Here is an 11,060-nt window from a genome sequence, read left to right on the forward strand (position 1 = left end):
AGGGGAAAAACTCATGCTCTGGAGAAGATAACCATAAATTTCAGCAAGTTCTGCAGGCATGTTTAAATTTGCTTGGCTCTTGCTTTTTCTTACATCTCTACGGCAACAGTAACATTTTATGCTGCCACCTTGTGCTCTGAAACCCCAGTGCTGCTTTCTTTTTCTATAGAAGTACATCAGAAAAAGGCACTGAGTAGCTCAAATATTCTTTGTTCTTCTCCATCCTACTGTCTATGCCAGAGTTTGGTAGCATCAGGTGAGTAATCAAGCAGTTACCACACTGTAAAGGAAGTACAACCAAATCAAAGAATTTCAATAATCCCTACTAAGAGCCATGAAAGAACCATCTAGACAAAGAGCACAGACTGTGGCTGCAAGGCAAGCCACCCCTCCAAAAATTGATATCAAATTGTAGTGGTTACTACATCAAAATGAGTCTGGTGTAGTGGCTAAAACACCCAGCTAGAAACCAGGAGATCATGAATTCTAGTCTCACTTTGGGCATGGAAACATATTTTTTTTGAAATGGTCTTGCTATGGAAAAGATTTGGAAGCAGTACTTTGGATTTCAACCAAGCTTAACTATGGTCGCTCTCTACTACTCATTAAAACCACCATGTCTTTTTCATGAGCTTGAAAAGGAAAAGTAGCAACTGCTTAAAAGAGTTAGTTTATTCAAATGAATCTGTCTCCTTAAAGTGGGCTTTCCTTTTTTTCAGGTTCATGAAGAACTCTGAAAAAAAGTGGCTGCACTTGCATAAATTGTAAAGCACTTCTCCAAATTGTTATCAAAGTATGTAAGAACTTGGAAGTTGAACACTGTAAGTGTTCCTGAAAGCAGAAGCATCACCTGAGCAATTATTCATCATTGGGAGTTGTTGAGAATTGAGTGATATGTAAACTGAATGAATAAATAAAACTATTATTTTATAAATAAAATGAGAAAGGATGTCTAGTCATAAGAAATAAGTTGTAGTGATGGGCAAAGCCTACTATATAACTAGCCACAGCCTATCATATGAAATGGCCAAAGTATGTGTTCATGTATGGACTAAGAAGAAAGATGGAGAAAATGACTGGGGAGTCATAGATAAGGAAGGAACAGAGAGTCCATACTTCTCTATTTATGCTCTACTTCCCCCTTATTGTCAGGAGATCACATGACAGGAAGAATTAGTGCCATTGGCTTTGGATCACCAACACAAAGCCCTACTAAATTTGATCCCTTGGCCTGAAAATGATGTGCATTCCTGCTTTAGACTTTTGTTCCCAAGAATGGCCAACCACAAGAAAATTTAGAGTTAACTCAAGGAGTCTTACATGTAACCAACATAGCTTGTGTATTTAAAAGATACAAAAGTTAGCTACAAAAACCAAAAATATTGATCTAATAAAGCACACTTTACTTACATAGCTAAGTAGGATTAGCCAACCTGGGGTTACTTTATTCCAAGAAATTTATCCCAATTCTATACAATAAGGATGGGCAGACTTTAATAACTTTAAGAGTTTTATAGCTCTGCATGGGCTACATTATACTGTAGTTTATAACATTTTTAAAAAAAATATTTTTAGATACCAACTTGCCCTTAAAAAGACAGGAAAAACTATTTAAATCATACTATTTAAATAGTATGATTTAACACTTTATATTAAATAAATACAAAAATATTCAATTATACTTTCATTATACCTTCAAAACAAAAAGAAAATCTTGAAACAGTGAGAACAATATAAGATATAATTCTCATTATTCATATGAAAATCAGAAGTCAAACCACCTCTCTGAACTTTACATTAGAATAAATCACTATTCATAACTGCAACATAACTGAGACCTTTCAAAAATTCAGAAACACAAAATAAGTTCACCCTAGGAGAAAGAGTGAAGAATTCAAACTGAGTGTTTGGGTAATGAAAAACTAGTTGAATAATGCAATGGGGAAATGAGCTACAGGCCTACCTTGAAAAGGAACTCCTCTTTTTATCTGCTTGAAAAGTGTAGCCTGGAAACTAGCAATTCAATCGGGACTTTAAAGTTCTGCATAAAAGAAAATTTGTACTGGTAAGATTTATCTGATTGCCCTGCCCAGAGGTGGTATTCAGCCGGTTCAGATTGGTTTGGGAGAACCAGTAGCGGAAATCACAGGTGGGCGCACCCACCCACCCCGGCTCTATACTGTCTTATTTAGGTACGTTTTTGAGGCTGGGCGCATGTGCAGAAGCCAGGCAATTGTGCAAATTGGTGAACCAGTAGTAACAAAATGTGAAACCCATTGCTGGCCCTGCTCATTTAATGTTTGGCTTGTCATTAGAAGGCACCCTGATGAGATAACAGAAAACAAAGCTAAGAAGTAGTAAAATTAAAAGACAATAAATTTAGGCTGGATTCAGAAATAAAGCTTATCAAAAGTTATATGCCAGTTCTCGACCTGTATCTGTCAGATGGATCTTATTTATTCATATCTTTTGTAACAGAGCCAAGCTAATGCCTGTTTCTCAATCCAAGTTATAGCTCAGTTCAAAAGGCCACAAATACACAATGTAGATGTAAAAACTCTTTAATGACAGCTTCAGGCATTCCACAACTGAGATAACATTTATTGAGTGTCATATGCAACAACAGCCAGGAGACTTTCAGGTCATAGCTTCTGGAAAGAACTTTTGAGAGGAATATAATCAAAGGCAATTGAGATGCAGGAGAAAGGAAAGACTAGATAAAATGGAATATTAAGGAATTAAACAATTAAACATTGAGTGTCAGGCATACATAAATAATACAGTAATTGAAACTAAAAGATTCTGGAGGCCAAAATGGCACATATATTAACTATATTTGATATAAAAATAGTGTGCAACTCAAGTTACTGTCGGTGTAATTTATTTCTCCATTTTGTTGAAAATGCTTTTTTCTTGGAAGATTTAATATAGCATAATAGCAATAGCACTTGGACTTATATTCAGCTCCATCGGGCTTTACAGCCCTCTCTCTAAGTGGTTTGCAGAGTCAGCATATTCCCCCCAACAATTTGGGTCCTCCTTTTATCAACCTTGGAAGGATGGAAGGCTGAGTCAACCTTGAACCAGTGAGAATCAAACTGCCAAACTGCTGGCAGTGGGCAGTCAGTAAAAGTAGCCTGCAGTACTGCATTCTAACCGCGGCACCATCACTGCTCAACACATATTAATAATATTTGTTGCCTTTTTTTCATCCTCCAAATCAGTTTTTAGTTCTGCTTGGTATGAGTAGTCAAGGAACCCATGATCTGGCACTTGTGAAATAGTTTTAGAGCAAATCTATCTCTATGGTAGAAAATTTGCACTGAGGAGGCTTTTGTTTATACAGCTGAATGTACTTTGGCTTCTCTATGCAGAGATTCTATTATTATTTTGGCTTCAATGGAAGCCAATTCTCACGTAGGAGTTGACAGAAAGTTGCCAATACAGACTTCTATATTGCACATATAAATGCTTGTTTATTGATGCAACTTCCTACCGGAGGGGAGGGGGGGACATAATAATCATAAGTACTTGGCGAACAAGGCTCTCCTCAACAGTCAGATTCTGATCCTAATTATTGGGGGGGGGGGAAGCTGATGAATTATTTATGTTTGTATGTATGGGAAACAGGGATCAATGTTATAATTATAATTAGTAATATAAGACTCCGATGATTGGAGAAACCTGTTTGGGCCAAACCGGTCCTGCTTTAAAAGTAGAGATCCTCTTATTTTTAAGCAGGCCTGGTTTGGCCTAAATTTATTCACTCCAATCACCAGAGTCCTGAATAACAAATGACATTCCTATACAATATGCAGAGATGTTTTAAAACTACAAAGTAAACTAAGAAATTACAATTATGGGGATAAAATGTCCATGAACTATTGAATGAAAGCTCAAAGGAGGGAAGGGAATGGGGGAGATCTGGAATCTTTTGCCTGATTGGATGTAGTTGATGTTAAGTCAGGGGGTGAAATGCTACCGGTTCACACCGGTTCGGGCAAACCAGTAGTAATAAAAGCTACCGGTCCAGATGAACCGATAGTAAAGAAATGCTACTGGTTCGTCCAAACCGGTATTTCCAATGATCAGCTGTGCCGCATGTTTTATATTTGCTAGAAAGCAGGAAATCCTGCTTTATAGCAAATCTAAATCATGTGGCACAGCTGTTCCCCCCCCATTGTTCTACTTACCTTCTTAAGCCTCCTTTTTCTGTGCTGCATGGTAGCGCATGTGGTGCGCATGCATGTGAAATGTGTGTTTGGTGCGCACTGCGCATGCACGCATGCAGCACACATTTGGTGAGGACTGCACATGCGCGTGCAGCAAACCATGGCAAACCTTGGAGGATTTCACCACTGTGTTAAGTCCATACCCTAAGAAATATCATAATGCCACCAATTAGCTGCCAAGGGGCAAAACAACCTGGTAGCTAAAATAAAGGACAAAGGCAGCATCTGAGCATGAAGAAGAGATGACAATGGGCAATTTTATCAGTGTTTCTTCTAGCATTGGGTTCAGAGGTGGGTTTCAGCAGGTTCTGACCAGTTCTAGAGAACTGGTAGTGGAAATTTTGAGTAGTTTGGAGAACCGGTAGTAAAAATTCTGACTGGCCCTGCCCCCATCTATTCTCTGCCTCCAGAGTCCCAGCTGATCAGGAGGAAATGGGGATTTTGCAGTAACCTTCCCCTGGAGTAGGGTGGGAATGGAGATTTTACAGTATCCTTCCCCTGCCATGCCCACCATGCCATGCCATGCCATGCCACGCCCACCAAGCCACGCTCACAGAACCGGTAGAAAAAATTTTTGAAACCCACCACTGATTGGGCTTTCTTTCTTTCTTTCTTTCTTTCTTTCTTTCTTTCTTTCTTTCTTTCTTTCTTTCTTTCTTTCTTTCTTTCCTCATTCAGTGAATGGAGAAAAGGAAAAAAAGAGAAGAAATGGGGGAAAATATGGTTATTAAAAAATTCAGAGAAATGCCTCTCATCTTCTGATTAGATTACTTTTTCAATAGGACACAGAGATGTGTTGCTATGGATTTGTGACATGAAAGTTGCTCAAGGAGTCCTACACAAGGACACTTAAAAGAGAAAGTTTATACAATGAGAAGGGATCAGATAAAATGATAAGAAACTCACAAGCTACTAAGGTTAAGTTTTCCAGAAGCTTAGCAAGAACACAAAAAGAAGTAGAAATAGTGTATGTTTTCAGGAATATTAATAAGATTAGCCACGATGGCGTTAGAAATGGACAGATAAGAAAATTGCTGAGGAGGTGTATTAATTCTTTATATTTGTACTCACTGAAGATGATGTAGAGCAAACATGGTCAGTTTAATTAGCCTGAACTGGTTGTTTTCAGGAAGAGGATCTGAGGCAAGCAATGGGGGGAAAAAGAGATTAAGTATGAAACCTTACTGTTCGGTCTCAGATTGCAGGCAACACAGGCAGACACAGTTGCTATGGAGTTAAGCAGATAACAGTAGACAAGATGGTAAATCAGGAGCCTGTGCAAAGAAAACTTGCCTGAATGAGTCCATTGGAAGTTTAAGCAACAATCGAGTGGTCCAAATTCATCAGGAATCAGAGCGCCAAGTCAGGTAGTCAGCCAGTCCAGTAGTCAAGGGTTCAAGAGTAAGTAAACACAGGAACAAGAATAGCAAATTTGGATTCCAAATAGTTGTTTTCAAACAAAGACTGCAGGCAAAGCAGCCCTGAAGATGTGGTTCTGTCAGCAAGTCTTGGGAACCTGAATGGAGATGGAATCAATCAAATGGGTTGACCAGATTGTGTTCTTGCTACCTTGGGCAGGGTGGAGTGGGGTTTTGGTTCTAATGCTGTTGGTTTTTTCTAATGTTGTAAGCCACCCAGAATCATATGTGCGTTAGTAAGGTGGCCATATAAATTTGTTTAATAAAGAAATCTGTTTGCAGCTGGTTGCATTTATTTATTCAGGCATCACCATTCTACCTAAAGGTAAAGGTAAATGTTCCTCTTGCAAATATGTGCTAATCATTCCTGACTCTAGGGGGCAGTGCTCATCTCTGTTTCAAAGCTGAAGAGCCAGCGCTGTCCGAAGACATCTCTGGGGTCATGTGGTCAGCATGACTAAACGCCAAAGACACGGAAAACTGTTGCCTTCCCACCAAAGGTGGTCCCTATTTTTCTACTTGCATTTTTTATGTGCTTTCGAACTGCTAGGTTGGCAGAAGCTGGGACAAGTAAAGGGAGCTCACTCCATTACATGGCACTAGGAATTCGAACCTGTGAACTGCCGACCTTTCAATTGACAACTTCAGCATCTTAGCCACTGAGCCACCGCGTCCCCTTCTATTTGGCTTGAGTTTTGTAATTTGTTAACTAACATAGTTACTTTGTAGCTTGCTTTTACCCTGTTCAATCAACTTTCTCTTGCATTTTCTTTGTTGTGTTAACTATAAAAATGAGGAAAACATAGGGGCAGGGCAGTAGTGGGTTTCACTTACCTTCGCTACCGGTTCAGAACTGTGAGCGTGCATGTGTGCACGCTCGCTTCAATTGTGCGCAGCACTTCTGTGCATGCCCAGAGCATCCGTGATGGCGTCCAGGCGGGTGGGTGGAGCCTCCCACTGCCGCCATTACCGATTTGTCCAAACTGGAGCAAACCTGTAGAAACCCACCACTGGGTCGGGGTATTCTCTCTTCCTTTTTCATTGAGATACACGGAACGCCATTACCTTCCCATCAAAGGTGGACCCTATTTTTCTACTTGCATTTTTTACATGCTTTCGAACTGCTGGGTTGGCAGAAGCTGGGACCAGTAATGGGAGCTCACCCCATTATGTGGCACTAGGGATTCGAACTGCTGAACTGCCGACTTTTCAATTGACAAGCTCAGTGACTTAGCCACTGAGCCACCACATCCCTAAACCCCATACTATTCCCATCCTAATAGCCTGAACAGTGGCTATCCTAACTCTCTTCCTCTGTGTTCTATCCAGCTTTAGGCTTGTCTCATCACCCACCTTGGAATCTGCTGCTTTCTTCCTGGGAAACTGCCACTTCACTGAAGTCCATTTCACCAGCTCCCTCTCTATAGGCACCATCTCTCCCATCTTCTACAGGTGGTTTCATCTGAAGCTTGGTTAAATTAAACCCACCCTTCAAAACTTTGTACTCTACTCAGAAAGGGCTCACCAGCAACAGCAGGAAGAGATTAGATAATGATAGGAACCAGTGGAAGTCCTGGGGAATAGTGGCATGTCAATGCAGGATGTCTGGCTCCAAAACCAGCATCCCCGTCCCTCTTGCTAGTGCAAAATCTAATTCACCTTTCCTCCCACTGAACATAAATAGGACTCATTATGAAGTTTAATATAAGGCAAAGATGAGAAGTGAGGGGCTAAGTTCTTGTGCACAGTCCCAGGTCCTTTATATCTCCTCTTACATAGTGTCAAGTTTGGAAAATAGTCTGGACAGGAAGCCTACGTGAAAGTACAAGCTCTATCTTTGTGGTAAAGTTTCATTAAAAGAATCTTGCAAGTTTGGAAGCATGTTTCTCCCTTGTCACCTTTAGGGCTCAATAGGGAAGGTCCTTTCTTTATTTTCTTTATTTTCTTTCTTTATTTAAATTTTTATACCGCCCTTCTCCCGAAGGACTCAGGGTGGTGTACAGCCATATTAAAACAAACATATACCCATAAAATTTAAAAACAATTTAAAATATATTAAAATTGGCCTTTATTTAAAAACTACAAACACCCTGAGGCATTTTCTGAGACATTTGCTATATGCATATTCCTTCTCTGAGCTAAGCTGCCTCTTACCCAACAATTCCTGTGACTCTGGCTCTTCCCCTTCTCCAGAGGTGGGTTTCAGCAGGTTCTGACCAGTTCTGGAGAACCGGTAGCAGAAATTTTGAGTAGTTCAGAGAACCGGTAAATACCACCTCTGACTGGCCCCGCCCCCATCTATTCTCTGCCTCCCGAATCCCAGCTGATCAGGAGGAAATGGGGATTTTGCAGTTACCTTCCCCTGGAGTGGGGAGGAAATGGAGATTTTACAGTATCCTTTCACTGCCATGCCCACCAAGCCACGCCCACAGAACCAGTAGTAAAAAAATTTAAATCCCACCACTGCCCTTCTCCCAAGGTCATTCCTACATCCCATTGCATATATTCCTTTCAGGCTGAAGGTAGCCCTGAACAAGGCTACACAAATGATGGACATGAATAATTGCAACCAACTCTCCCAGCCATGATTCATTTGAGTATAGAGACATGTCACAGCCAAGCCAATCTCTACCTATATCAATGTAGCCCGTAGCCTGTTCAGGCATTGTTTGACATCTGCAGGCTTCACATCTGGAAATTTGGACAAACATTTTCACCCAACTGGGACTCTGCTATGCTAGCATTTTACTTCATGAATATCTGGCTTATTTGCTCCTCCCTGACTAAACTCCTCCCATAGTGTTATTCTTGTATATTTCCTTAGTTTTCTCTCAGGTTGCTAACCTATAGAGAAGTCATCCTTACCAGGTAGACTGAACAGAAAACCTGGCCAGATGAGCTAATTCTACTTTATTTTAAAGCTATGTTAACAGTCTGAAAATACAATTCTCTCGCTGTCTTCTTTACATCCCAATAACTTAGGGAAGATGCCACCTCAGTCTCCTGCTCCACCCACTATCCAGATGTGGGCTATGTTTTCTCTTATCTGACAATTCTCTAGGCAGCGTCCCTTTGATGGTCTCCCAAGGTCATTCCCATATACCATTACAGAACAACTCTTCCAGCTCTCAGGCCTGTTTATGCATTTCCTGTCCCCTTTCACCTGCGATTGGGGAAATTACACTTCTGGTGCGCTCTCTTCATTTTCTTTCTTTCTCTGCTTTCTTTTTCCCTCCAGCTGCATTGACAGGTGGGAAGAGAGAGACCTTGTCCTCCTGCCTGCTTACAAGCAGGGAGGTAGCTGCTCCCTCTCCTTTGAGTGCCACAATGGCTAGTGATAGGGGAACCAAATAAAAGGAAAAGCAAAGAAAACATAATCCCTTAGCCCAGCAATATCATTGCCAACAGAGGATTAATCTCTGACAAGACGATTTCAGGGTTGCTAGGAAACCAGGTCTTCCACTCTGAGCTGGGGAGGGGGGGTAGGTTTTGTAACAGGAAATCAGTTTTAAGGCTGTTTTAAGGTGAAGAATCTGAGAAGCTGTGAATTTATTCTTAAAATTTCAATGCTACATGGTAATAGAGGGATACATATAATTCACTGACTTTCTATATATATATAAAATGGCAAGCAGGAATGGCACACAATCCTGTTCTTTTTCTAGGGTCATGTTTCCTGAAATTACAGCACTGTAAATTGTGTTCTAAACAAACAATGCCACCATTCCTTCAGCAATGGGTGCACAACGCAGCAGGTACATTTTAAAAGGGGGGGGAGTGAAAAGCAGCACAGCTATGCCTCACAACGGAAAGGATAAATTCTGAATTGGGTCACACTTTATTGTCAGCCTCTTAAGAGGAGCCTATCCAGATACAGGTAATCCTCAATTTAGGACCAGAGTTGAGCCCCAAATTTCTGTTGCTAAGCGAGACAGTTGTTAAGTTGTTAAGTTGTTAAGTTGTTAAGTTGTTAAGTTGTTAAGTTGTTAAGTTGTTAAATTGTTAAATTGTTAAATTGTTAAGTTGTTAAGCACTGGGCCTGGTGGCTCAGCAGACTGATAGCACTGTGATTAATACCAGCTTTCTGCAATTACTATAAGTTCGACTCTCACCAGGCTCAAGGTTGACTCAGCCTTCCATCCTTTCTAAGGTAGGTAAATTGAGGACCCAGTTTGTGGGGGCAATAAGCTGACTTTGTATAAATATACAAAAGTATGAAGGCTATTGCTTAACACATTGTAAGCTACCCTGAGTCTCCAGAGAAGGGCAGCATATAAATCAAATTAAAAAAAAAAAGTGAGTTTTGCCCCATTTTATGACCTTTCTTGTCACAGTTGTTAAGTGAATCATTGTAGTTGTTAACTTAGTAGCACAGTGGTTCAGTGAATCTGGCTTCCCCATTGACTTCATTTGTCAGAAGGTGGCAAAAGGTGATCACATGACATTGCAACCATCATAAATATGAGTCAGTTGTCAAGGGTCCGAATGTTGATCACATGACAATGGGTCATTTTGGTTACATGATGATGGGATGCAGCAATGGTTGTGAGTATGAAAAATGATCCAAAGTCAATTTTTGCAGTAGTGTTATAATTCTGAACAGTCACTAAACCAACTGTTGTAAACTGAGGACCAAGACCCAACTTGGTTTAAGAGCAGGAAGAGAATGTTGAATGCCATCCAGTTCCAGTTCCCATTGTCACCCCGACTGTCTCCATCATCCCTATACTTTCCCAAGAAGTGTGAAAATGTATCCTTCTTAAAAGCTTTATGCCACTTAAATCTGTCCCTGCCAACTTTTTGGCAGTTGTAATTTGCTGTTTAAGGACCTATCCTGGAAGACAAATCAAGAGCTCTTCTTTCAGAAGAAGGATAATCATGGAGACTGTCCTTTTTGAGAGAATTCTCTTTAGACCAAGCGAAGGGACCAAGACAGTTAATGCTGTGATTCATAGAGCAATCAGTAAAGAATCACTGATAATTACAGTGGAAGTCTCAATATGAATGGCATCAGTACTCTGCAAACGAAAGATAAACAAAGAGTAGATGAAGCTCTTTCTTCTTGGAGAGACAATTAATGCACCAGGCTTCATCTCAAAGGTGCACATTTTTACTGGGTCATTACTGTCAGTCAACAGGGCTGTCCTGAAAAGGGTTGTGAGAGCAGGCTTTAGAGCTTGTGCAGGCACAAGCACAGCCCTGCTCTCTTATCCCTGAAAACCACCCCTCTTTTTCATGCTTCTGTAGGAGCATGAAAGAAAAATGGGTCTTCTTAAAGGATCACAATATCTATTGCCAACTGGTGCCTTAAAAGAGCAATACCTGTTTTCAGGAGATCAGGGAACCTGAAAAAAAACCCAATAAAAGAGAATATTTGTGTTATGGTCCGCTGATGGCCTGTGGAGCTAGC

Source organism: Pituophis catenifer, unplaced genomic scaffold (genome assembly GCF_029215685.1).
Source record: "Pituophis catenifer annectens isolate HBS135680 unplaced genomic scaffold, rPitCat1.0.hap2 SCAF_1, whole genome shotgun sequence".
NCBI lineage: Eukaryota > Metazoa > Chordata > Lepidosauria > Squamata > Colubridae > Pituophis > Pituophis catenifer.